This window comes from Entelurus aequoreus, linkage group LG07, assembly GCF_033978785.1.
Source record: "Entelurus aequoreus isolate RoL-2023_Sb linkage group LG07, RoL_Eaeq_v1.1, whole genome shotgun sequence".
Lineage (NCBI taxonomy): Eukaryota > Metazoa > Chordata > Actinopteri > Syngnathiformes > Syngnathidae > Entelurus > Entelurus aequoreus.
The window spans coordinates 12,809,737-12,834,891 of NC_084737.1; the positions used below are offsets into that span (position 1 = coordinate 12,809,737).

Here is a 25,155-nt window from a genome sequence, read left to right on the forward strand (position 1 = left end):
GTAGAAAATGGATGGATGGATGGATGGATAGTAGCGCTTTATAGCAGCAGGCCGGCCTCCAGGGCCCCAAATCCCCCCCCCCCCCACCCCCCCCACCCCTCTGTTGCGAGTTGTTGTGGTTATATGTAACATGTTTATGTGTGCTATGCTATGTGAGTTTTTTTTGCCCTTGGACTCAGTCTGGACCCCCTCCCGAGGGTCCAGACTTAGACTGATATTTTTTTTACTCTTCCCCCCTTTCCCAATATCACCTTTTTCCGCCTTTTTTAGGGAGCGCCGTAAGTGTAACGTATGTCTGCTCTTAGTGGGACTGTGCCGAAAATGAAATTTCAGTTCTTATGTGTCTTGTACATCAGTGGTCCCCAACCTTTTTATTACTTGCAGACCGGTCAATGCTTGAAAATGTGTGTGTGTGTGGGGGGGGGGGGGGGGGGGGGGGGGGGAATAGTAAAAAAAAATTATTTTTTTTTTTTGTCATAAAGAAATAAAATCATGTGTGCTTATGGACTGCATCCCTGCAGACTGTATTGATTTATATTGATATATAATGTATATATTGTGTTTTTTATGGTGATTTAATTTTTTTATTTTTATTTTTTTAATTTTTTTTTTTTTTTTTTAATTTCTTGTGCGGCCGAGGTTGGGGACCACTGTTGTATATGTTAAAGAATGGACAAAAATAAAGCATCTTGATCTTGATCTTTTGTGGAAACTATTCATTTTTTTTCTACTGCAGCAGGAGGTTGCTTACAGCCACGGCTGTTGAGTCCACTATCGGTTTACGGACCGGTACCGGGCCGCAGCCCGGTGGTTGGGGACCACTGTTGTACATGTTAAAGAATGGACAAAAATAAAGCATCTTGATCTTGATCTTTTGTGGAAACTATTCATTTTTTTTCTACTGCAGCAGGAGGTTGCTTACAGCCACGGCTGTTGAATCCACTATGTTTTTGACGTGGCGGTTATATCTAAAAGAGACTCTGTGGTTGTTGTCTGAGCGAGGTAGGACCGCTAAGATGACAACATGCTAACTGCCGCCAGACGGCGCCCTATAGCGACTTAGCTGGACCGGACTCTCCAGCAATCCGCCCATCCGTCCTTATCAAGCCCGCTGCAGACCCCCGGCGCCGGCTGATAGTCGCCGGTGTCGGGGCCAAGATAGTTGACGTGCTTGCTTGTCACGTCACCGTAAGCCTTTAGCGATTTACACTTTTCCTGCAGGGTGTGAAGGGGTCACGTCTTGTCTCACTTCATCAACGCTGGATTGAACCCGTCACAACTGCAGGAAACACAACTTTTTTTATTTTTTTTTATTTATTTTTTTTACACCAATATCCCAACAGGAGCAGTAAACTAATCCCACTTCCCCGCAACACTACACAAACATGGACTTAGAGTTGAGAGTAGTCCGTGTACAGCTTGAATAGCAGTATTCAGTGAAAATGAGTAGGATTGCAAAGGGGTGGAAGGAAAGTTTCCTGGTAAATTTCCGGAAACTTTCCGGAAATTTACCACGGGAATTTAAGCTCGGGAAGTTTGGAAATATTGATCATTTTTGGATTACTCAAAGTTGGACACCGTCCATGGGAATTAATGGGGAATTACAATAATGATATACAAACCCCGTTTCCATATGAGTTGGGAAATTGTGTTAGATGTAAATATAAACGGAATACAATGATTTGCAAATCCTTTTCAACCCATATTCAGTTGAATATGCTCCAAAGACAACATATTTGATGTTCAAACTGATAAACATTTTTTTTTTGTGCAAATAATCATTAACTTTAGAATTTGATGCCAGCAACACGTGACAAAGAAGTTGGGAAAGGTGGCAATAAATACTGATAAAGTTGAGGAATGCTCATCAAACACTTATTTGGAACATCCCACAGGTGAACAGGCAAATTGGGAACAGGTGGGTGACATGATTGGTTATAAAAGTAGATTCCATGAAATGCTCAGTCATTCACAAATAAGGATGGGGCGAGGGTCACCACTTTGTCAACAAATGCGTGAGCAAATTGTTGAACAGTTTAAGAAAAACCTTTCTCAACCAGCTATTGCAAGGAATTTAGGGATTTCACCATCTACGGTTCGTAATATCATCAAAGGGTTCAGAGAATCTGGAGAAATCACTGCACGTAAGCAGCTAAGCCCGTGACCTTCCATCCCTCAGGCTGTACTGCATCAACAAGCCACATCAGTGTGTAAAGGATATCACCACATGGGCTCAGGAACACTTCAGAAACCCACTGTCAGTAACTACAGTTGGTCGCTACATCTGTAAGTGCAAGTTAAAACTCTATGCAAGGCGAAAACCTTATATCAACAACACCCAGAAACGCTGTCGGCTTCGCTGGGCCTGAGCTCATCTAAGATGGACTGATACAAAGTGGAAAAGTGTTCTGTGGTCTGACGAGTCCACATTTCGAATTGTTTTTGGAAACCGTGGACGTCGTGTCCTCCGGACCAAAGAGGAAAATAACCATCCGGATTGTTCTAGGCGCAAAGTGTAAAAGCCAGCATGTGTGATGGTATGGGGGTGTATTAGTGCCCAAGACATGGGTAACTTACGCATCTGTGAAGGCGCCATTAATGCTGAAAGGTACATACAGGTTTTGGAGCAACATATGTTGCCATCCAAGCAACGTTACCATGGACGCCCCTGCTTATTTCAGCAAGACAATGCCAAGCCACGTGTTACATCAACGTGGCTTCATAGTAAAAGAGTGCGGGTACTAGACTGGCCTACCTGTAGTCCAGACCTGTCTCCCATTGAAAATGTGTGGCGCATTATGAAGCCTAAAATAGCACAAGGGAGACCCCCGGACTGTTGAACAACTTAAGCTGTACATCAAGCAAGAATGGGAAAGAATTCCACCTGAGAAGCTTCAAAAATGTGTCTCCTCAGTTCCCAAACCTTTACTGAGTGTTGTTAAAAGGAAAGGCCATGTAACACAGTGGTGAACATGCCCTTTCCCAACTACTTTGGCACGTGTTGCAGCCATGAAATTCCAAGTTAATTATTATTTGCAAAGAAAAATAAAGTTTATGAGTTTGAACATCAAATATCTTGTCTTTGTAGTGCATTCAACTGAATATGGGTTGAAAAGGATTTGCAAATCATTGTATTCCGTTTATATTTACATCCAACACAAATTCCCAACTCATATGGAAACGGGGTTTGTATATAGGTATATAAAGGTATATACAGTATAGGCAAAATATGATCAAACTTTCTTGTTCTTGTCAAAAGTCTAGCAGCCGCATTTTGTACCAACTGTAATCTTTTAATGCTAGACATAGGGAGACCCGAAAATAAAACGTTACAGTAATCGAGACGAGATGTAACGAACGCATGAATAATGATCTCTGCGTCGCTAGCGGACAAAATGGAACGAATTTTAGCGATATTACGGAGATGAAAGAAGGCCGTTTTAGTAACACTCTTAATGTGTGACTCAAACGAGAGAGTCGGGTCGAAGATAATACCCAGATTCTTTACCGAGTCGCCTTGTGTAATTGTTTGGTAGTCAAATGTTAAGGTGTATTATTAAATAGGTGTCGGTGTCTAGCAGGACCGATAATCGGCATTTCCGTTTTTCTTGGCGTTGAGTTGCAAAAAGTTAGCGGACATCCATTGTTTAATTTCATTAAGATGTCTCCACACATCAGATGGTGTACGTGGCATTATTCTGTTCGTATTTATTTATTCTTGTGAAACACTCATGCAATGCCACACACAGATATAAATAGTCAGCTAAACAATTGGAGTAGTCTTTAAAAATATTTGACTGATGGACAAGTGAATAGAAATAGGCTAGACCAGGGGTGTCCAAAGTGCGGCCCGGGGGCCATTTGTGGCCCGCAGGTCATTTTTTAACGGCCCCACGGCACATTTTAAAAATACGATTGAAAAAAATTAAAAACATGATAAGTGGTATAAAAGAGCAAACAGGTGAAATGTAACAAGAAAATGTTGCAATGTTTACTCTAATAACACAAAGCTGCCATGCAGGCTGTTTCTTTCTTCAATGTCATTATGAATTATTGACCTATTCAAGGCTCCAATTCTGTCACATTTGAGATATTTTTGGGGAAAATGTTGCATATTTTGTGTTTGCCATATAAAAAACTGAGCTGTTTTTTTTAAAGGGCCTAAAACGAACAAACGAAAAACATAAACAACAATAAAACGTATAATTGACGGATAGATCTGAAGTTGATCTCGAGATTATTGTGTTAAAAGTAAACAGTTAAAAAATATATATAATTTATTTTTTAACACTATAATTATTTGGATCCCCAATAATTTTAGTGTGATTTGTTTTTAAGTGTCATTGCTCAAAAAATAATAATGAATTAAAATCAATGTTGTTATGAGTTATTGACGTTTTTAAGGCTCCAATTATTATATAATCTCAAATATTCCACTTAAAAATTTTATTGTGTGAAATATTGCATATTTTGTATTTTTTCCATAAAAAAACAAGGTTTTCTTTGATAACAAGAGCATACAACTTAAATCTTTAATAACGTTATATTGACAGATATACCTAATGTTGATCTAGGGATTTAAAACTTCAATAATAATAAAAATAATAATACTGAATAATGACACATTTTTAATATTTTTTTGACCAAAACCCTTTGGGGTCCCCGGGATCTAGCCTGAGTGGAAGCCTAAATGTATATTTTTTATACATATATTGTATTGGTTTTTAAAATAAAAAATATCAAAATGGCCCCTGCTTGCTTTGATTTTTCAGTGTGCGGCCCTCAGTGGAAAAAATTTGGACACCCCTGGGCTAGATGAATAAATGAACACTCACTCAGCATGCTAAATCGAACTATAGCCTACATTCTTCTACGACAACAGAATGGCTAGCAGAACAGAAGGCAGAGGAAACTACACGTTTTGATTTAGTATTTGCTAGTTGAACTTTACAGATCACAAAAAAGGTCAATTCGGATCGCTAACGTTGTTAGCATAAATGAATGGGATTTAACATAGAGAAAATTAGCAACACGGCTAACGGAGAAATATTTGCGGTTCATTATGAGACTGCGGTGGTACATAAACCTAGCTAGCTAGAGATATTGACCCCAAAATCATTTAACAAGTACAGGAACAGCTAGCTAGCTTGAGTGGAAGTCTGCTGGAGTAGTCTACAGTCATACAATAACAAGCAATTACACCTTTATTCAACTTAAATACCATGTATCAAATATATTTACCCCAGTAATATCATCAACACTTACCTGACTGGATGAAGTCCTTGGGCTCAAATACTAGTGTGGCGTCAATAGCCCTGTTGTAGTGTGTAGCATGCTGGGAATTATCTGTGCATGTGATGGAGGAATGCACAGTGCAGGGTTGAAATTCTACTGAATTTGCATTAAATCAGGTTGTTTTAGCTAATAACCATCTAGCATGTTGCATTCGATGTTTATTCCCATTAATTTCCCATTAATTCCCATCTATTCCCGTTAATTCCCATGGAAAGTTTCCAACTTTGAATATTCCCGTAATTTAAAAAAGGCTTGTATCAGCTTTGTGTTATTAGTGACTATGTTTATTATTATTGATTATTAGTTATAGAACATTTCAGCTTTCTCTCATTTTTTGTTCTTTTTTTCTTACATGTTTACTGTTGTTTTTTTCTCCATCTATGAAGAGAAAACAAATATTATCAATACAATTGAGATATTGCATCACGTAGTATGTGAAAAATTCAGCATGTACGGAAAAAAATGATAAGTTACGCATTTAACAGTGTTTATTACAGTTGTTGTAATTTTTCAAATGAATTTATAACATATTATTATTTCATTTTTAATTAACGATCTAAACTTTGCTCATATATTAAGTAGATTTTATTTTTATTTTCAGAGTTTCTAATAGTTTAGCTTTCAATATTTTCCACCAAGGGCAGCAGACTGAAAAGTCAAGTATTTTTTTTATTTTATTTTATTTATTTTTTTAATTGCTAAAAACAGATATCATATACAGCATAGTCCAAAAGTTTGGACACACCTTCTCATTCAACGCCTTTTCTTTATTTTCTTGACTATTTACATTGTAGATTGTCACTGAAGGCATCAAAACTATGAATGCACACATGTGGAGTTATGGACTTAACAAAAAAAAAAGGTGAAATAACTGAAAACATGTTTTATATTCTAGTTTCTTCAAAATAGCCACCTTTTGCTCTGATTTTGCACACTCTTGGCATTCTCTCCATGAGCTTCAAGAAGTAGTCACCTGAAATGAAGCTCATCAAGAGAATGCCAAAAGTGTGCAAAGGGTGGCTATTTTGAAGAAACTAGACTATGAAACATGTTTTCAGTTATTTCACCTTTTTTTGTTGAGTACATAAGTCCATGATGTGACAATCTACAATGTAAATAGTCATGAAAATAAAGATTGAATGAGAAAGCGTGTCCAAACTTTTGGCCTGTGCTGTATACTTAAAGACAAAACTTTACAGGTGACTAAGGATGTTATTATTTTAGTTTAAAAATGTCAGCGTTTTTTTTACATTTTCATGTCTTGCTCTTTTTTCTTACATTTTTAATGTTGTTGTTTTTTTTAAATAGATATCTTAGTATTTGAAAATACACAACTTTTTTTTAATTTCAGCAGACATGTTAGGTATATATGCCCAAAGTATCCGTACCGGATTGGTATTGCCGATACCAGCCTGAATTTCACTTGGTATCGGATCGGAAATAGAATCCGTGGTATCGCACGCCACTACTGTTCAGTATTGTGGCCACTGATTGGCTCAGCCTCAGACAGCATCACTATATTGGATTATAAGAGTATAAAAGTGACTAGAGTGTTACTTTATGTTTAGATCAGACCTGGGCATCCTGCATCCCCCTTTGTGCGTCCCTGTCCGGCCAATCATAAATTACAAAATAAATTCTAAAAAGTATCTATGTCGAGTGTGCAATACAACGGTGCTGCTTTTGTTTTGAAAAGCGTTATTTGTATTACTTCCGTGTGGACGTATGCCCGTGCGCGATTGTGAGTGAATGTGACCAGCGGCAATCACAAATGACAAAATAAATGTAAAAAAACATCTATGTCGTGCGTGCAATACAACTGTGCTGCTTTTATTTTGAAAAGTGTTATTTATGGGTGCTTGTCCGTGTGTAACCTGTGAGTGAAGGTGCACAGCGAAAAGTGATGCACGGTTATCCCCGAGACGCTAAAAAGAGAAAAGTTGATGACGAATGGCGTGTTTGCCAAGTATTTCTTTACAGAAATTAAAGGTAAAGCCGTGTGCTTAATTTGTGGTACACAGGTTGCTGTGTTTAAAGAATATCATTTGAATCGCCACTACACGACGAAGCACGAGGAAAAATACCGGAATCTGTCTGATGAAGCGCGCGCTAGGGAGGCTGATGCGTTGATGGTAAAACTGCAAACCCAACCAGGACTTTTTGCCAGATTTCACACCCACAGATATGCAGCCGTCAGGACAAGTTTCGTCATTTCTCACAAAATCGCCAGAAAAAGTAAGGCGATATTGCCCGCAGAAGAGGGGCGCATTTGAAAACGTGTCACTCTCCCGACGCACTGTAACGAGGCGGGTTGAGACCATCGCTGGAAACATGGAGCTTCAGCTGAAGAACAGAACGGCCGACTTTGACTGTTTTTCGCTGGCTTTGGATGAGAGCTGCGATGTACGTGACACCGCCCAGCTGCTCATCTTCTTACGTGGGATAACTGCAGACTTTCAAATCACGGAGGAGCTGGCAGCCATGCAGTCAATTAAAGAGACAACCACAGGTAATGACATGTTCACAGAGGTAAATGCGTGTTTGGACATGTTAGGACTGAAATGGGACAAGCTGGCAGGTGTGACAACAGATGGTTGTCCAAATCTGACGGGGAAAAATGTTGGACTTTTAAAGAGAATGCAGGATAAAGTGACAGAAATTGACATTTTTGCATTGTATTATACATCAGGAAGTGTTGTGTAAGACAGTGTTAAAAATAAAACCATCAAAAGCAATCTGCTTTTGTATAAAGTTATGCTAGGTTAAATGAAATTATTATTATTATTATTATTATTTATCTTACGGTATATCAAAAATAATTTGAGCAAAATTTAATTGAAATATTGTCGGTGTGGCCCTCCAGCAGTGCTCGGGTTGCTTATGCGGCCCCCGGTAAAAATTAATTGCCCACCCCTGGTTTAGAGGGATCCCATATTGTTGAAAAACACATTTAAAAGGTTGTAAACAGTTTTTTTTATACTCTAACTATTACAAATATTCGATTTATAATTCCTGCTTTGCGGCACGGTCAGGCCCTGGCAATGATCGACAGCAATAAACAATTATAGAAAATAAAATTGTGTTTTTGGTGTTTTGTTTTTCATTTTGGATCTCATATGTTTACAACATCAGCTCTGGTGAAAAACATATTTTTGAAACATAAAATAATACAAGTGCAAAAACATACTAAATGAAGTAAAATGCATGGCCACATGGTTTGGTGTGTCCAAACTTTTGGCCTGTGCTGTATATAATATCTGTTTTTAGCAATTAAAATATATATATATATATATATATATATATATTGGGGCAGTATAGCTCGGTTGGTAGAGTGGCCGTGCCAGCAACTTGAGGGTTGCAGGTTCGATCCCCGCTTCCGCCATCCTAGTCACTGCTGTTGTGTCCTTGGGCAAGACACTTTACCCACCTGCTCCCAGTGCCACCCACTCTGGTTTAAATGTAACTTAGATATTGGGTTTCACTATGTAAAGCGCTTTGAGTCACTAGAGAAAAGCGCTATATAAATATAATTCACTTCACTTCACTTATATATATATATATATATATATATATATATATATATATATATATATATATATATATATATATATATAAATACTTCACTTTTCAGTCTGCTGCCCTTGGTGAAAAATATTGAAAGCTAAAATATTAGAAACTCTCAAAATAAAAAATAAAATCTACTTAATATATGAGCAAAGTTTGGATCGTTAATTAAAAATTAAATAATAGCACGTTATAAATTCATTTGAAAAATTACAACAACAATAATAAACACCGTTAAATGCGTAACTTATCATTATTTTTCACCTGCTATGTGATGCAATATCTCAATTGTATTAGGAATATTTTTATTCTAATTATAGATGGAGAAAAAAACCAGTAAAAATGTAAGAAAAAAGAACAGAAAATGAGAGAAAGCTGAAATGTTCTAACTAATAATTAATAATAATAAACATAGTCACTAATAACACAAAGCTGATACAAGCCTTTTTATTTTATTTTTTTATTAAACATGACCCCCGCATACTTTGACATTTTAGTGAGCGGCCCTTGGGAGAAAAAGTTTGTACACCCATAAACTAAAGTATCAAAAGTAGCGAAATTTTGATTTTAAAATCATTATTAGAGCATAATTTATTTAATTCATCCATTCTTTCACTCTCAAAATAATCTTACTTATCTCATCATATGAAATGTAACTTACTTCACCAATCATTATTTATTTATTTATTTTTATTGTGATTGCTTATGGCAGTGTTTTTCAACCTTTTTTGAGCCAAGGCACATTTTTTTCATAAAAAAAATACGGAGGCACACCACTAGCAGAAAAAGTTAAAAAAATGAAACTCCACCAGGTTGTCTTGCCTTATTTTGAGTTTGTTGTTGTTTCCTGTGTGTAGTGCTTTACTTCCTGTCTTGCGCTGTTATTTTGGTGACCTTTCCTGTTTGGTTCTCCTGTCGCAGCTTCACGCCTTCCTTTGAGTACTATTGCCCGCACCTGCTTTGTTTTGGCAATCAAGACTATTTAAGTTGTGCGTACGCTATCCTTCTTTGTGGGGACATTGTTGATTGTCATGTCATGTACGGGATGTGCTTTGTGGATGCCGTCTTTGCGCCACACGCTGTAAGTTTTTGCTGTCGTCCAGCATTCTGTTTTTGTTGACTTTGTAGCCAGTTCAGTTTTACTTTTGTTTTACATAGCCATCCCTAAGCTTCAGTGCCTTTTCCTATTTTTGGTTTAAGCTTTACATATCTTTTTACCTGCACGCTGTCTCCTGCTGTGCTCTGCATATTGGGATCACGACAAACCATCCTTGACGTGTTCCCACTTCTACAAAGCAATGAACTACCTGCTGCCACCTACTGGTATGGAGTATTACAAGATTACCCTGCCAAGCTCTACACAGCACGGGCACTAGACAACGGCACATTATTATGATTTTTGATTTGCAAAAAATATTTTTTGGACCAATTAGGTGTAGTTGCATAATTTCCCACGGCACACCAGACAATATCTCACGGCACACTAGTGTGCCGCGGCACAGTGGTTGAAAATCACTGGCTTGTGGAGTATATTGTGGATAAATTGAGAACAGGAAGTGAAAATAAGTTTTAGAAACTGTTATGTAAAAGAAAAGGGGTAGGATTAAATAAGCTCTGCTTCTTCCTACTCCTTTTCGAACATGTGGAAAAGAGAAACTGGAAATTGTGATGTATCATGTTGTATGCTTGCATGTTCGAAATAAACTCAAACTCAAACTCAAAAGATATGGTATCGATACTTTAGAATCGATCCGCACATCACTACTGATTGGTTCTGTCTCATCTCCTGGCCAATATTACTCTAATATTGATCTTTTTAGTCCTTTCAGCCATATTAATGATTAAAAAGGTTTATTTTAAGCCAAAATACATTTACTATTAGGGCTGTGCATGTTTGGGCACCACACGATTCGATCCGATTCTTGGGGGTAACGATTCGATTCGGAATAGATTCTCGATTCAAAAGGATTCTCGATTCAAAATCACTACTGGTCTTTTCTTATTACCTTCTTCAAGGAGCTTTGTTTGTAGGAATAATACAAATGACAGAAAATGTCTTGCGCTTTTGTTAAAATTGCATTTTTCCCCCTCATGTTTTCCTTTAAGAATGCTTTCATCTTAACCAATAAAACTGAAGTGTTCACGTTTCAACTGATTTATTTGGACATATTCTTCTTCTTCTGTGGTATCATCATCATCAAAGTGTCAAATGTAATGCTTGTATTATTTCATAGTGGGTATAGTTTACTGTTTTTTTTTTGTATCATTCATAGGATGAAACATAATCAAAAACTATAATTTTTAAAAGGCCAAAAAATTGTATTTCTTTTATATATATTGTTTCCATTAAAAAGTAAATTTCATTGATGTCATGAAATAAAAAGAATAATAAATGTTTACAATGTTGTCAACTCTGCTCGTGTTTATTAATGTCGTCATTTCATACACTTTAACATGTATTCCTTAAACTTTATACTTATAAATAATCAAGATTTATTATTTACACATATTTATTATTTACACTTTGCAAGTTGATTTTCCACACCCCAATTTGATTAAACGTGTTTTAATCAATTACTTTAATTAATTACTTTTAATTATTAACATACTTTCTTCTTAAATCTAAACCAAATATTTTCAATAAAATTGTTTTGATTTGTTTCTTCCCTGAGATTTAATCGAATGCTTCAAATTGTAATTATTCATCTTTTTGACGCCAATTTTGAAGAGAAACAATTAAAAAGCACAAAGTAATATTTTGAAAAGTAAGAAATAAAGTAATTTTAAAATCGGGAAGTAGTTTTTCTCCCCTTGAATAAGATGTCAGAACAGAACGAACACACAAAAACAAAACATCAAAAAATATAAAATAAATATGTTGAGGGCGTTAATAGTTGTCGTGGTGATAAATGCGGATGTTTAAAAGACGTTTTTGCACCGAAAAGTTGACAAAAACAACTCAGGTAAAAACCGTTGCGCTTTGGGGGCGTGGCTTAGAGAGAAAAGGCCTCTGGTGCCTTCAAATGCAGTCGGAAATGTAACAACTTTGAGGAATTGTGTCACTAATCGATTATATTGCAGGCTGTGAATCATAATGTTAATAAATAACGATCGTGTGTGAACGGACAGAGTTAGCGCGTTAAAGCGTTTTGGAAGGAGAACAAAAAAACAGCAAGTTAAGTAAAGAAGACGTGGATGCATTTATACATCGGAAGAGGGGGGACGCTGTTATTTACGGTGCGTTTCCGTGCGTGACGGGAGGAACCTGAACGCAGCACAATTACCCCACCCCCTATGTTCCCCCCATGGCTGCACAAACATGTCCCCCCCCTGCATGAGTCTGTGGTGGGCTGCTAGGAGGAAACCACCTCACATGCCCTGGAAGTCATTCTTTCACAAAACACACACACACGCACACACACACACACACACACGCACACACACACGCACACACACACACACGCACGCACACACATACACACACCCTATATATAGCAGAAAGGCCATACACTTTATTTTTACAGCCACTAACTTTCAGAATGCAACTTTTTTCCTGGTTATTTTCCTTTTCAAATGTATAAATAAAAAAGAAAAGACAAATATGGTTCATAATATGTAGTTATTAAAAAAAAAAAAAAAAAAAAAGGTTTAGTTAATGAATAAGCACATTTTTTATTGCTATATAGCTGCAGTGTAAACTTCAGAAAATGTTTTTCTATTTCTTCTATTTATTATTTTTCTATGATTCGTTTCGAAGCTGAACATTTTTTATCGGTCAAATACGTTTTTAAATGTTTTTTGTTTGTTTTGTTTTTACAAATAGTTTTATATTTTGAAGATGATTATTAAGTGATTGTTTGAGCACTTTTACAGTCACTAAAGAAGAACAGCAAATGCATCAGATTTGATTGTAGTTTCTGTTTTTATTACTTTTTATTTCGTGACTTATTTTTATTTTTTTGTTGCTTTTTAATTAATTGAATACTTTTTTTTTTTAAATAAAAGCGTAAAAGATGAAACTTCATATACTTTACTAGTTTATGTGATACAGTAGCAAACAATGTTAGACTAATTTCAAAAGATATATCACATTTTTTTTCGGTTTGGGAAGTTTTAGTTTGATTGTTTGGATTATTTTGATGTACTTTATATGCCATGTGTTGTGCATACAATGTTCGAATCGTTCATATTTGTTTATTTCCATGTGGTTTCTTGCATTGTGGAGAAGTTTGAAATATGTACTTTCAAATGTTGGTTTTTTTTGGATAAGTTTTGTGTAATGTTTTGAAGCATTGCTTTTGAACATTCTTCACATTGTCTTGTTTTTTTGGCTGCAGGTTGAACGTCATCAACATTATATTATTACATGTATTTTTTTTTTAAGTAAATGAATGGAATATGGATTTTGTGTTATTTTTCTTGTTTGATTTTTTTTATATCTAAAATGAAAATAAATATAAAACAAATTATTTTCTCTTGACTGTGTTTTATTATTTTTAAGTAAATGTGTTTTGATGAAGATGGTGGAAGTAAATACGGCCATTTTTCATATTTCATTTGTCATAGTCATGGGTATTTGAAAGGACTATTTGTGCATTTCCACAGTAATAAAATAGTCCGTTCCAGGGTCAAGCTGTGTTCATTCTAAATCCTTTATTATCTTATAAGGTAATGTTTTAAGTCACTTTTGAACAGTCGTCACCGTTTTACAAGTGTAAAAAGAAGCCAAAGTGTGTCTCATTCGGTTATAGGTGTACAAGTACTAATACGACACTCTCGACTTTAAGACGTGTAGAGAAGATGCTCACACACAAACAAACACTACAGAAAAAACGACTAACTAAGGAAAGCCAACTTTTTCCCCTTTAACTTATTTTTTAAAATAATTGAAGAAAAAACACAAAAATTGTACATGATATTTAATTACTATTTTAAAAGATTTAGTCAACAAATGAACAAATAAATATAAGTGTTTGTTGCTATACATTACATTTATTTTTCTATTTTATTATTATTTTTAATTTATTTGATCTATTTTGAAGCTTGTTTTTAAATGTTTTTTTTTTTACAAATACTTTAATCTTGTCATAATTATGGGTATTTAAAGTGATTATTTGTGCATTTCTACACAAACAAACACTATAGAAAAAACGACTCACTATAAAAAGCCAACTTTTTTCCCGTTAATTTCTTTTTAAAATGATTGAAGAAAAAATACAAATATGGTTCGTAATATTTAATTATTATTTTAAAAGTTTTTGTCAACAAATAAACAAATACATGTAAGTGTTTGTTGCTATAAATAATTTTTTTAAATTAATTTTATTATTTTTTATTTATGTATTTGATCAATTTTGAAGCTTGTTTTTACATGTATTTTTACAAATAGGTTTAATCTTGTCATAATTATGGGTATTTAAAGTGATTATTTGCGCATTTCTACACAAACAAACACTATAAAAAAAAACGACTCACTATAAAAAGCCAACTTTCTTCCCGTTTATTTCTTTTTAAAATGATTGAAGAAAAAATACAAATATGGTTCGTAATATTTAATTATTATTTTAAAAGTTTTTGTCAACAAATAAACAAATACATATAAGTGTTTCTTGCTATAAATTTATTTTTTTATTTAATTTTATAATTTTTTATTTATTTATTTGATCAATTTTGAAGCTTGTTTTTACATGTATAATCTTGTCATAATTATGGGTATTTAAAGTGATTATTTGTGCATTTTTACACAAACAAACGCTACAGAAAAAAACGACTCACTATAAAAAGCCAACTTTTTCCCGTTAATTCAGTTTTAAAATGATTGAAGAAAAAATACAAATATGGTTGATGATATTTAATCATTATTTCAAAAGTTTTAGTCAACAAATAAACAAATACATATAAATCAATTTATATTTTTCTATTTTATTATTATTATTTCTGTATTATTTGATCTATTTTGAAGCTTGTTTTTACATGTATTTTTACAAATAGTTTAATCTTGTCATAATTATGGGTATTTAAAGTGGTTATTTGTGCATTTTTACACAAACAAACGCTATACAAAAAAACGACTCACTATAAAAAGCCAACTTTTTTCCCGTTAATTCATTTTAAAAATAATTAAAGAAAAAATACAAATATGGTTGATGATATTTAATCATTATTTCAAAAGTTTTAGTCAACAAATAAACAAATACATATAAGTCAATTTATATTTTTCTATTTTAGTATTATTATTTCTGTATTATTTGATCTATTTTGAAGCTTGTTTTTACATGTATTTTTACAAATAGTTTAATCTTGTCATAATTATGGGTATTTAAAGTGGTTATTTGTGCATTTTTACACAAACAAACGCTATAGAAAAAAACGACTCACTATAAAAAGCCAACTTTTTTCCCGTTAATTCATTTTTAAAATGATTAAAGAAAAAATACAAATATGGTTGATGATATCTAATCATTATTTCAAAAGTTTTAGTCAACAAATAAACAAATACATATAAGTCAATTTATATTTTTCTATTTTAGTATTATTATTTCTGTATTATTTGATCTATTTTGAAGCTTGTTTTTACATGTATTTTTACAAATAGTTTAATCTTGTCATAATTATGGGTATTTAAAGTGGTTATTTGTGCATTTTTACACAACCAAACGCTATAGAAAAAACGACTCACTATAAAAAGTCAAGTTTTTCCCGTTAATTTTGTTTTTAAAATAATTGAAGGAAAAATACAAATATGGTTGATGATATTTAATCATCATTTCAAAAGTTTTGTCAGCAAATAAACAAATACATATAAGTGTTTGTTGCTATAAATTTACTTTTTTTTTTAATATTATTTTTTTAAATTTATTTATTTGATCAATTTTGAAGCTTGTTTTTAAATGTATTTTTTACAAATACTTTAATCTTGTCATAATTATGGATATTTAAAGTGATTATTTGTGCATTTTTACACAAACAAACGTAATATAGAAAAAAACGACTAACTATAAAAAGCCAACATTTTGTCGTTAATTTCTTTTTAAAATAATTGAAGAAAAAATACAAATATGGTTCATGATATTTAATCATTATTTCAAAAGTTTTAGTCAACAAATAAACAAATACATATAAATCAATTTATATTTTTCTATTTTATTATTATTATTTCTGTATTATTTGATCTATTTTGAAGCTTGTTTTTACATGTATTTTTACAAATAGTTTAATCTTGTCATAATTATGGGTATTTAAAGTGGTTATTTGTGCATTTTTACACAAACAAACGCTATAGAAAAAAACGACTCACTATAAAAAGCCAACTTTTTTCCCGTTAATTCATTTTTAAAATGATTAAAGAAAAAATACAAATATGGTTGATGATATTTAATAATTATTTCAAAAGTTTTAGTCAACAAATAAACAAATACATATAAATCAATTTATATTTTTCTATTTTAGTATTATTATTTCTGTATTATTTGATCTATTTTGAAGCTTGTTTTTACATGTATTTTTACAAATAGTTTAATCTTGTCATAATTATGGGTATTTAAAGTGGTTATTTGTGCATTTGTACACAAACAAACGCTATAGAAAAAAACGACTCACTATAAAAAGCCAACTTTTTTCCCGTTAATTCATTTTTAAAATGATTAAAGAAAAAATACAAATATGGTTGATGATATTTAATCATTATTTCAAAAGTTTTAGTTAACAAATAAACAAATACATATAAATCAATTTATATTTTTCTATTTTAGTATTATTATTTCTGTATTATTTGATCTATTTTGAAGCTTGTTTTTACATGTATTTTTACAAATAGTTTAATCTTGTCATAATTATGGGTATTTAAAGTGGTTATTTGTGCATTTTTACACAAACAAACGCTATAGAAAAAAACGACTCACTATAAAAAGCCAACTTTTTTCCCGTTAATTCATTTTTAAAATGATTAAAGAAAAAATACAAATATGGTTGATGATATTTAATCATTATTTCAAAAGTTTTAGTCAACAAATAAACAAATACATATAAGTCAATTTATATTTTTCTATTTTAGTATTATTATTTCTATATTATTTGATCTATTTTGAAGCTTGTTTTTACATGTATTTTTTACAAATAGTTTAATCTTGTCATAATTATGGGTATTTAAAGTGGTTATTTGTGCATTTTTACACAACCAAACGCTATAGAAAAAACGACTCACTATAAAAAGTCAAGTTTTTCCCGTTAATTTTGTTTTTAAAATAATTGAAGGAAAAATACAAATATGGTTGATGATATTTAATCATTATTTCAAAAGTTTTTGTCAGCAAATAAACAAATACATATAAGTGTTTGTTGCTATAAATTTACTTTTTTTTTTTACATATGCGGTCCTCTCCAAGGTTTCTCATAGTCATTCACCGACGTCCCACTGGGGTGAGTTTTTCCTTGCCCGTATGTGGGCTCTGTACCGAGGATGTCGTTGTGGCTTGTACAGCCCTTTGAGACACTTGTGATTTAGGGCTATATAAATAAACATTGATTGATTGATTGATTGATTGATTGACTTTTTATTTTATTTTATTTTTTTTAATTTATTTATTTGATCAATTTTGAAGCTTGTTTTTAAATGTATTTTTTACAAATACTTTAATCTTGTCATAATTATGGATATTTAAAGTGATTATTTGTGCATTTTTACACAAACAAACGCTATAGAAAAAAACGACTAACTATAAAAAGCCAACATTTTATCGTTAATTTCTTTTTGAAATAATTGAAGAAAAAATACAAATATGGTTCATGATATTTAATCATTATTTCAAAAGTTTTAGTCAACAAATAAACAAATACATATAAATCAATTTATATTTTTCTATTTTATTATTATTATTTCTGTATTATTTGATCTATTTTGAAGCTTGTTTTTACATGTATTTTTACAAATAGTTTAATCTTGTCATAATTATGGGTATTTAAAGTGGTTATTTGTGCATTTTTACACAACCAAACGCTATAGAAAAAAACGACTCACTATAAAAAGCCAACTTTTTTCCCGTTAATTCATTTTTAAAATGATTAAAGAAAAAATACAAATATGGTTGATGATATTTAATCATTATTTCAAAAGTTTTAGTCAACAAATAAACAAATACATATAAGTCAATTTCTATTTTTCTATTTTAGTATTATTATTTCTGTATTATTTGATCTATTTTGAAGCTTGTTTTTACATGTATTTTTACAAATAGTTTAATCTTGTCATAATTATGGGTATTTAAAGTGGTTATTTGTGCATTTTTACACAACCAAACGCTATAGAAAAAACGACTCACTATAAAAAGTCAAGTTTTTCCCGTTAATTTTGTTTTTAAAATAATTGAAGGAAAAATACAAATATGGTTGATGATATTTAATCATTATTTCAAAAGTTTTTGTCAGCAAATAAACAAATACATATAAGTGTTTGTTGCTATAAATTTACTTTTTATTTTATTTTATTTTTTAAAATTTATTTATTTGATCAATTTTGAAGCTTGTTTTTAAATGTATTTTTTACAAATACTTTAATCTTGTCATAATTACGGATATTTAAAGTGATTATTTGTGCATTTTTACACAAACAAACGCTACAGAAAAAAACGACTAACTATAAAAGCCAACATTTTATCGTTAATTTCTTTTTAAAATAATTGAAGAAAAAATACAAATATGGTTCATGATATTTAATCATTATTTCAAGTTTTAGTCAACAAATAAACAAATACATATAAGTACATTTATATTTATATATTTTATTATTATTATTTCTGTATTATTTGATCTGTTTTGAAGCTTGTTTTTAAAATGTATAAATATAAAACAAATCATTTTCTCGTGACTATGTTTTATTATTTTTAAGTCAACGTATTTTGATGAAGAGGGTGGAAGTCAAAACCAAAAAACATCAATAACAAAAAATAAAAAATATGTCCCTGCGTGTTAAAAAAAAAAAGTTTGTGAGAGTGCGATGACGTCACAGCTGCAGCCAGCTTAGCGCCCATTGCTGCGCTGCAGCCTGAGGAGAGACATTCACTCCCAGGCCACAAATATCTGCTTTTCTCCCCCCACACAAACAACAAAACACCAAGAACGACATCGAGCTCGGAGTGTTTGGACTTTTTCTCTCGCTTTTCTCGCTTGGTGGCTTCATGTGAAAGTTGGCTTCATGCGGCGCTGGAAACTTTTTGGTGGGTAAACTACTTTTTTTTATGTGTGTGTGTGTGCGTATGTGTGTGTTATGTTTGCTGTGCGTGTTTGGAAGCACTTTTACGCAACTTTTGACGTCGACGTGCTGGTTATGTATTACTTGTTTTGGGCTTCTTTTTTTTTTTTTGCGTCACTTTTTTTTTTGTTGCGGCTTTTCCGCACGTCGTGCGTGGACATTTAACAAGCCACGCCAGCTTTATTCGGGTGGCGTGTTATGCTTGTTATTCCGATGCAAGTGCAGCCATTTTGGGAGTGTGTTTATAAAAAAAAAAAAAAAAAAAAAAAAAAAAAAAAGTAAGTTGTGTGAACGGTGAACGAGTTTGTTGATGGTGCGTTCAAGTGTCACATGGAGCGTGGAGATGTGTTCACGCCCACGTTTGCGACTTCCTATTGTGTATGTCATGTTTGCACGTTTCATGTACACTATTATATGTTCATAACCGTGCTCTTCCTCCTCCTCCTCCTCCTCATGTGTGGTGTTTGCGGCTCCTCGGATGTTTTTGTTCCTCTTGGCTCGGTGCGCATGCGTGCGAGCTTTTCCTTGGAAGCAGTAAACCACGTCCAAGAATTTGAGGGCTAGAATGTCATGGAGGCTCGTATGGTATATAATATTATATTCCGCTAATATCATGTAGCGATGTGTCCGGCAGTACTGCGATATTCTGCGTGTACCAAACGTGTCGTTAACGTTGTATTATTATTTTTTTAACGACTGTTCCAGGGTCAAGCTGTCAATATTAGTGTTTGTTGCTATAGCTGCAGTGTAAACTTCAGGAAAAAAATATTTTTTTAAATTTAATTTTGTTCTATTTTATTTTTATTTTTTAAATTTATTTTATCTATTTAGAAGCTTGGTTTTAAATGTATTTTTTACAACTACTTGAAACTTGTCATAATCAACTATAAAAAGCCAACTTTTTTCCCATTAATTTATTTTTAGTGTTTGTTGCTATAAAGTAATTTTTTTCTATTTTATTAGTATTTTTTATTTATTTGATCTATTTTAATGCTTGTTTGTATTGTATTTTTTTTTTACAAATAGTTTAATCTTGTCATAATTATGAGTTTTTAAAGTGATTGTGCATTTCTACAAGAACAAACCCTATAGAAAAAATGACTAACTATAAAAAGGCAATTTTCCCCCCGTTAATTTCTTTTTAGTGTTTTTTGCTAAGAAGTAATTATTTTCTATTTTATTAGTATTTTATTTATTTATTTGATCTATTTTGAAGCTTGTTTTTATATGTATTTTTACAAAAAGTTTAATCTTGTCATAATCATGGGTATTTAAAGTGATTATTTGTGCATTTCTACGTGAACAAACCCTATAGAAAAAACGACTAACTATAAAAAGCCAATTTTTCCCCCCGTTAATTTATTTTTAGTGTTTGTTGCTATAAAGTACTTTTTTTTCTATTTTATTAGTATTTTTTATTTATTTGATCTATTTTAATGCTTGTTTGTATATGTATTTTTTACAAATAGTTTAATGTTGTCATAATTATGAGTATTTAAAGTGATTATTTGTGCATTTTTACAGGAACAAACCCTATAGACAAAATGACTCACTGTAAAAAGCCAACTTTTTTCCCGTAAATTTATTTTTAGTGTTTGTTGCTGTAAAGTATTTTTTTTCTATTTTATAAGTATTTTTTTAATTTGTTTGATCTATTTTAATGCTTGTTTTTGTATGTATTTTTACAAATAGTTTAATCTTGTCATAATTATGAGTATTTAAAGTGATTGTTTGTGCATTTTCACGCGAACAAACACTACAGAAATAACGACTAACTAGAAAAAGCCAACTTTTTTCCCGTTAATTTATTTTTAGTCTGTGTTGCTATAAAGTAATTTTTTCCCTCTATTTTATTAGTTTGTAAAAAAATTTTTTAATCTATTTTGAAGCTTGTTTCTATATGTATTTTTAAAAATGGATTAATCTTGTCATAATTATGAGTATTTAAAGTGATTGTCTGTGCATATTCACACGAAAAAACCCTATAGACAAAACAACTCAGTATAAAAAGCCAACTTTTTTCCCGTAAATTTTTTTTAGTGTTTGTTGCTATAAAGTTGTTTTTTCAAATTTTATTAGTATTTTTAAAAAAAAAATCTATTTCGAAGCCTGTTTTTATATGTGTTTTTTTTTACAAATAGTTTAATCTTGTCATAATCATGGGTATTTAAAGTGATTATTTGTGCATTTTTACACGAACAAACCCTATAGAAAAAAAGACTAACTATAAAAAGCCAACTTTTTTCCCCTTAATTTCTTTTTAGTGTTTATTGCTATAAAGTATTTTTTCTATTTTATTAGTATTTTTTAATTTATTAGATCTATTTTGAAGCTTGTTTTTGTATGCATTTCTACACAAACAAACACGAAAGAAAAAAACGACTATAAAAAGCCAACTTTTTTCCCGTTAATTTCTTTTTAAAATTGAAGAAAAAAATACAAATATGGTTCATTATGTTTAATTATTATTTTAAAAGATTTAGTCAACAAATAAACTAATCAATAAGTGTTTGATGCTATACATTTAATTTTTTAAATTTTATTATTATATATTTTTTTAAATTGATCTACTTTGAAGCTTGTTTTTATGTTTTTTTACAAATAGTTTAATCTTGTCATAATTATGAGTATTTAAAGTGATTGTTTGTGCATTTTTACACAAACAAACACTATAGAAAAAACGACTCACTATAAAAAGCCAAATTTTGTCCCGTTAATTTTGTTTTTAAAATGTTTTATTATTTTTATTATTATATTTTTTTTAAAATTGATCTACTTTGAAGCTTATTTTTATGTGTTTTTACAAATAGTTTAATCTTGTCATAATTATGAGTATTTAAAGTGATTGTTTGTGCATTTTTACACAAACAAACACTATAGAAAAAACGACTAACTATAAAAAGCCAACTTTTTTACCGTTAATTTCTTTTGAGTGTTTGTTGCTATAAAGTCTTTTTTTTAAAATTTTATTAGTATTTTTTTAATTAATTTGATCTATTTTGAAGCTTGTTTTTATATATATTTTTACAAATAGTTTAATCTTGTTATAATTATGGGTAATTAAAGTGATTATTTGTGCATTTTTACGTGAACAAACCCTATAGAAAAAACGACTCACTATAAAAAGCCAACTTTTTTCCCGTTAATTTTGTTTTTAAAATACTTGAAGAAAAAATACATATATGGTTCTTAATATTTAATTGTTATTTTAAAAATGTCAAATTCAGAAAAAGTTGTTCTATTTTTCATATTTCATTTGTCATAGTTATGGCTATTTAAATGCACTATTTGTGCATTTTTACAGTAATAAAATAGTCCGTTCCAGGGTCGAGCTGTGTTCATTATAAATACTTTATTTTCTTATTAGGCAGTGTTTTAAGTCACGTTTGAACATTTTTCACAGTTTTTCAAGTGTAAAAAGAAGCCAAAGTGTGTCTCATTCGGTTATAGCTGTATAAGTACTAATACTATGGGGCGGCTTGGCGAAGTGGGTAGAGCAGCCTTGCCAGAAACCTGAGGGTTGCAGGTTCGCTCCCCGCCTCTTACCATCCAAAAATCGCTGCCGTTGTGTCCTTGGGCAGGACACTTCACCCTTGCCCCCGGTGCCGCTCACACCGGAGAATGAATGATGAATGAATGAGTTGTAAAAATGAATGATGGGTTCTCACTTCTCTGTGAAGCGCTTTGAGTGTCTAGAAAAGCGCTATATAAATCTAATCCATTAATACGACACTGTCGACTTCAAGACGTGTAGCGAAGAAGCTCCTCAAGCGCACACACAAACAAACACTATAGAAAAAAACGACTCACTTTAAAAAGCCAACTTTTTCCCTGTTAATTTCTTTTTAAAATTAAAGAAGAAATACAAATATGGTTCATGATGTTTGATTATTATTTTAAAAGTTTTAGTCAATAAATTTAAAAAAAATACATATAAGTGTTTGTTGCTATAAATGTATATGTTTTGTATTTTATTATTATTTTTTTAATTTATTTTATTGATTTTGAAGCTTGTTTTTAAATGTATTTTTTGCAAATAGTTTAATATTGTCATAATTATGGGTATTTAAAGTGATTATTTGTGCATTTTTACACAAACAAATACTATAGGAAAAACGACTCACTATAAAAAGCCAACTTTTCCCCCGTTAATTAGGCAATGTTTTAGGTCACTTTTGAACATCCCTCACAGTTTTACAAGTGTAAAAAGAAGCCAAAGTGTGTCTCATTCGGTAATAGCTGTATAAGTACTAACACGACACTCTCGACTTCAAGACGTGTAGCGAAGATGCTCCTCAAGCGCACACACAACTACTCACTATAAAAAGACAACTTTTCCCCCGTTAATTTATTTGTAAAATAATTGAATAAAAAGTGTAAAAAGAAGCCAAAATGTGTCTCATTCGGTAAGACTATATAAGTACAAATACAACGCTCTCATTTTTAAGACGTGTAGCGAAGATGCTCCTCACGCACACACACACACGCAGTATACATACGCTTAACAGAAGAAAGGCCACACATCAAAAAATTCCAACTTTTTTCATATTCATATTATTTAATTATTATTTTAAAAGGTTGAATATAATACAAACATTTATATTTATTATAAATGTTTGTCGCTATAGCGACAGTGTAAACTTCAGAAAATGTTTGTCTATTTTTTAATATTTTATTGTTCACGTCATGAGCACATTTTTGTTGTTCAAGTAAGTTTTGAAAGTATTTTTTTTTACAAATATTTAAAAATAGTCTGTTCCAGGGTCAAGCTGTGTCCATTTTAAATACTTTTAAGTCTTTCAGCAATGTTTTAAGTCAGGTTTGAACATTCTTCGCGGTCCTACAGGTGTAAAAAGAAGCCGAAACGCGTCTCGTTCCGTCATATGTGTACAAAACTCAACTTTAAGACGTGTAGTGAAGATTTAGAACAGTTTTACAGGCGTAAAAATAGGTTGTGTTTGAACGTACATCATACAAGTGTAAAAAGAAGTCAACCTCTACTACAGTGGCTTTCACCAAGTACCACCCCAGAAAACACTTGGCTCTCCAAGTACCACCATAATGACCAGCATTTATATACAGTAGCGTAGTAGGCCTAAGTATTCATTCAAAACAAGGCAGAGGCTTTATTTAACAAGTATATTTTATATATTTTTTACACACAGTTTGAACAGTAACACTGTGTTTGAATATAGGAAAATAAAACGCTGTACTTTAATCATGTGATTCTTTGGCGTACCACTAGATGGAGCCTGACACGTGTACCAAGCCTTGACTTTGACACCTGTAATGGAGCCCGTAAAGTCAGACCTTCAAAATAAAAGCACGTCAGTAAAATATCAGTCATTAAAAATGTCAATACTGTCACGGGCCACTTTAAATGATGTCTTGGCCCATCTAGTCCTTAAGCCTTGACTTTTACACCTGTAGTGTAGCCCTGTAAAGTCACGCCTTCAAAATAAAAGCATGTCAGTAAAATATCAGTCATTAAAAATGTCAGTACCGTCACAGGCTACTTCAAATGATGTTGCGGCCCAGATCTGGCCCCCAAACCTTGACTTTAACACTTGTGATGGAGCCCGTAACGTCACGCCTTCAAAATAAAAGCACGTCAGTAAAATATCAGTCATTAAAAATGTCAGTACTGTCACGGGCCACTTTAAAATATGTGGTGGCCCAGATCTAGTCCCCAAGCCTTGACTTTAACACCTGTGATGTAGCCCGTAACGTCACGCCTTCAAAATAAGAGCACGTCAGTAAAATATCAGTCATTAAAAATGTCAGTACTGTCACCGGCCACTTTAAATGACATGGTAGCCTACATCTAGTCCATAAGCCTTGACTTTGACACCTGTGATGTAGCCCGTAACGTTACACCTTCAAAATAAAAGCACGTCAGTAAAATATCAGTCATTAAAAATGTCAGTACTGTCACGGGCCATTTTAAATGACATGGTGGCCCACATCTAGTCCCTAAGCCTTGACTTTGGCACCTGCAATGTAGCCTCGTAAAGTCACGCCTTCAAAATAAAAGCACGTCAGTAAAATAG

General features: G+C 32.0%; 2 protein-coding genes across 2 annotated transcripts in view; one reads left to right on the plus strand and one right to left on the minus strand.

Moving 5' to 3' along the window:
* pofut1 (protein O-fucosyltransferase 1) overlaps window positions 1–25,155 on the minus strand; it is a 117,166-nt gene that overhangs the window by 33,598 nt on the left and 58,413 nt on the right. The gene's annotated exons all lie outside the window — the stretch shown is intronic.
* plagl2 (pleiomorphic adenoma gene-like 2) overlaps window positions 18,906–25,155 on the plus strand; it is a 107,698-nt gene continuing 101,448 nt past the window's right edge. Inside the window, exon 1 of the mRNA XM_062052589.1 lies at window positions 18,906–19,070. The gene's annotated coding sequence lies outside the window, so the exon portion shown is untranslated. The remainder of the gene's footprint in view (window positions 19,071–25,155) is intronic.